This window comes from Carassius gibelio, chromosome A14 (assembly GCF_023724105.1).
Source record: "Carassius gibelio isolate Cgi1373 ecotype wild population from Czech Republic chromosome A14, carGib1.2-hapl.c, whole genome shotgun sequence".
Classification (NCBI taxonomy): domain Eukaryota; kingdom Metazoa; phylum Chordata; class Actinopteri; order Cypriniformes; family Cyprinidae; genus Carassius; species Carassius gibelio.
Window position 1 is genome coordinate 21,003,374 of NC_068384.1, and position 4,219 is coordinate 21,007,592.

The 4,219-nt window shown below is 35.8% G+C and overlaps 1 long non-coding RNA gene across 1 annotated transcript; it reads left to right on the plus strand.

The window, feature by feature from the left end:
• Positions 1-2,859: 2,859 nt before the first annotated feature.
• On the plus strand, positions 2,860-4,011 carry LOC128026849 (uncharacterized). Its single transcript, XR_008186553.1, has 3 exons — positions 2,860-2,967; positions 3,133-3,813; positions 3,932-4,011. It is a non-coding gene; the product is annotated as an uncharacterized LOC128026849 (long non-coding RNA).
• Positions 4,012-4,219: the final 208 nt, after the last annotated feature.

Genomic DNA, 4,219 nt, shown 5'->3' on the forward strand with positions numbered 1-4,219 from the left:
AAGGTTATAATATCCTTCTCTATTACATGGGCCGCCAGATACAAACTGCTTTATTCTCAGAGGATCCTGTTTTTCCATTTCATATCATTTACATGCAAAATAAAGCGCCAAATAAAGAGTAGTGAGCTTCAACCTATTTTACAGAACCCTGCTCCAGGTAAGTGGAAATGTAATGAAGATAGAGCATTCGTTACGTTAGGAATGCAAATAAAATGGAAAATACTGCATGTTTGTTAGTGCCGTGCTTTATGGAATGTGAAATTACAGCACAGAGTTGTATATAGTGTGCTTCACCAAGATGTCTAATTGAGAAACAACTAACAGGACTATATAAATGCAAGAATCCTTTTTATTAGATGCCTTTATCCTCCACGGATAATGGTAGTGAGATATCATTGCCTGTTTCACAGCTGTTCCCTTCCAAAATGCTAACTATTTAATCTACTTAATCAGCAATACAGCTTTATAGCCGAAAGCTTTTGTGCACTGCCTTTACAATAGGTTTATGAGGGGGTCTGAGTATGGTAAATCTCACAACTTTGAATGCCATTATTATTACTTCTGAGAATTAAAGAGTACTCCTGCAGAGGTTAGCTCCAATAAAAAAAAAAAAAAAAAAAAAAAAAAAAAAATATATATATATATAATAAAAAACCTTTCCTGTAGCCTTAGTAATCCTGAAGATCTTAATTAGCTTGTTCATGTTTGTTTGATTAGGGATAGAGCTAAACTCTGTAGGACGGTGGCACTCCAGGACCGACTTTTGCTGTCTTAAAGTATGGGCGAGTGCTGCACAGCAGACAGTGTGATAAAATACAAGGGGATCTGTATCTATTCCCTTTTTGAATACCTATAAATACAAATATCTTGACTGAGGCAAAAACTAGTACAGAACAGGATTACAGAACAGTTTGCTAGGAAATATTCTTTATTCATGTCTGTTGCACGCAGAGAAACGAGACAGTGTGATTTTTTTTATTTTTATAATTATTATTTTTTTTTTTTTTATCAGCACTGATTGATTTATAGTCATCTACTCTTTCAGGTGGTTTACATATTAAAGTGTTCTAAAGTGAAGGCTGGACAGCTTGTCTCACAGATCATCAAATAAAATTTATATTTTGATGTTTTGTTTTCTATTTTATTTATTTATTTGTGTGTGTGTATATATGTTGTCAAAGCACTACTGTAGAAGAAAAGATTCTGACAGCCCGTATCTTAAGAGTTGGCAGATGGTTGCCACACAGGAAAACTGTCAGAAGGTCTGTATCTCAGCAAAAGGTTTTACATTTTTGCAATTTAAAAAAGTTTGTTTTTCCAAACATAATTCAACTTTTTTAAATTGAACGGAAAAGCCTCTGAGGCTGTCTAATTGCATAATCTATTGTGCCAACTCCACAAGCTCTGATGTGACGCCATTGAGACAGAATGGCCCACTTATTGTGTAAGATGATGTTTGGAGTTTAATCTAGACCACTTCGTTTGGATCCTCAACCTGTTGTGTACCTGTGCAGTTTTATGACAACTACAGTTAACAAACGTTGTTTAACCATGTTAAACAACACAAGTTCTATAGTATTTTGTCGCGCTATGCTGCTTGCATCCAGAGTAGACACGGCGTAACACTAAGAAGAATGGGGGGGGGGGGGGTTCTTGCTTTTACAGACAGGTCAGAAGGCCTGTTATTGTCTGCATCAGTGTCTCTTGGCCAGAACAAGCTTGCAGAGGAACAGACTTTTGTTGATAGTCAAGTACACACCTAATGTACATCTATCAAGTCCAACAGACAGGCACAACGGTAATTAGACAATAATCTAATATGCCTCTAGAATGCTTGGTTTAGAACATCATAACTTCTTAAAACCACTTTCCAGACTTCTTCCTCCTAAGAGGATTTCAATTGCAGTGGTTCAACCCATTCTCACTCCAAAGGCGTCAAAAACCGAAGCATGGTCAAGCGCCCCTAGCGTCACTTTTATGACGCCAAATGTGCCTCTCGGCGTCGACTATCGAAGCACTACGACCTTCATTGCTTTCAGTGGGAAACTTTTGGCGTCAGAATTCGACACGAGGACATGAGATGTTTATCGCTATGAAATCACGTTCAAGAAGTCTCATTCAGCACACATCGCGCGATACTTGCTATCAGTTCCACAGTTTGGGTGAGTAGTCGTATATACGCTCTTTTAATGCCTTTTATCAAATGTATTCTGTCTTCTTTATTAATCAGATTAGTGCCATATGTTTAATCGCTGTATTATATCGGTCATCCGCGGCTGTCTTTGAGTTTCATTGCGTTTAAATAAATGAACACAGCTGCTAATTAGTGTGATTAAACTCTATCTGTCACGTGACGTGCCATAGACCTTCGATCCGTTTTATATTATTATTAATTTCAGGATCAATGATGTAAGTTGTATTTGTAGTAAAATCATGGTAATCACGACACAATAGTAATAAATGAAATGTGAAGTTAAAACACAGTAAATGGGACATTAGTAACTGTAACTGTAGTTTTACTATGATATATTAATAATCAATACAACAATACAATAATCACCAAACCAGCTATGTTTGTATCACTGTAATGTTAGTGTTTTTATGTGCTTTTATATGACAGATATCACAGTAATCATGTGTTCTGTACCATGCTTTTAATACCTTTTAATGTGAATCCAAAAAAAAAAAAAATCAAATTAAAAATAAATAATAAAACATGTATTTTTCCATCTTGCAGTTCATTCATATCAGTTTATATATATATATATATATATATATATAAATATTTTGCTCACAGATCATTATTAACATTCTGTATATAATTCAATTTTATTTTCTCTCCCCTTTTTTATTATTTTTATTTTTAGCTGAAAAGACGTAAAGGCAGTCAGCCCAGTGGTGTTTCTGGAGAGGGATTCCTTCAGAAATGGAGAAGACAGAAAGCTGTGGAGGCAGATATTTGCAGCAGTAAGTCTGTGATAGTTTGTCTCTTTTATCAAAAATTCCTGCTGTTATAATTTGTACAGCATTTGTTGTTTCTTAAACTGTTGCACTGTCCAAATACCCACACTTGCCATCTTTTCACTTGACCACTTGATTACTTATTTGAAGTCTTTCCTGTATTTGGCCTAGTGTTCGAGTGAGCATGATGACCACAAGTGTGTGTCGAACTTTTCATGACCTGATGACTGTGTTTCCCAATCCTGATCCTGGAGAACCCCAGCACTGCACGGTTTTGGCGTCTCTCTTATCTGCCTTGGAGTCTTCACTGATGAGCTGATGAGTTGAATCAGGTGTGTTTGATCAGGGAGACATCTCAAATGTGCAGTGTTGGGGTTCTCCAGGACCAGGATTGGGAGCCACTGCCTTATGGGACACTTTTGTGTTTAAAGAGATTTTTAATATCTAATTATCAATATTTCACATACTGTACTAAACACATCACAGTCTTAATAATCCAGTTTAACACTTGTATGATATTGTACAAGCCCCAGGACGGTCTCATCTGACACTATCAAAAGAATTCATATGACTATAGCTTGTTATTAATTACTTGCTTTCAATAATGGATTCATTTAACATTTAATTTTACAGCATCTTTACAGAGGTGTAATGTACAAGCTGCACGTAATTAATAATATGTCCTTCCTTCTGTCTTACAGGATTTTTTCCAGATAATGCTGTTCTTCTTTTTCAGGTCTAAAATATCGAGCTCAACAGCTATTTTAAGAGCCAACCCTCACAAACCTTCCTAAAACCTAAAAGAGCTATTACTGAGTCTCAGCGAATCTTGCCATGATCAGCTCTTCCCAGGTACATTTGTTTACTCCAAAAATGCTCTGGTCTGAATCTTACTTTAAATTAACTTAATTATGTTTAATGAGCAATATTAATTGCACAGAGAGTAAGTAGAGATTATCTTGTTTCACAGAAGAGAAGGAAGACCAAGGATATGATTTGCTCAGGATGAGGAATGAAGATGGCCATCTTGAGCTCAAACAAACAGAAGTCTTCTGGTATGTGTGTGTTGAAGCAATGTTATACAACATTTTATGATGATCTCTCACAGAACTGGTCATGTCAGCCTTGATTTCGTTTTATACTATTACAATTACAGCATGTTAGCAAAGTGTGACTGGACATTTTTAATATTATGTTTTTAAAAACACACCACCTGTTTTAAGAGTAGACAAGTATCATGAAATTGGTTTAGTTGATA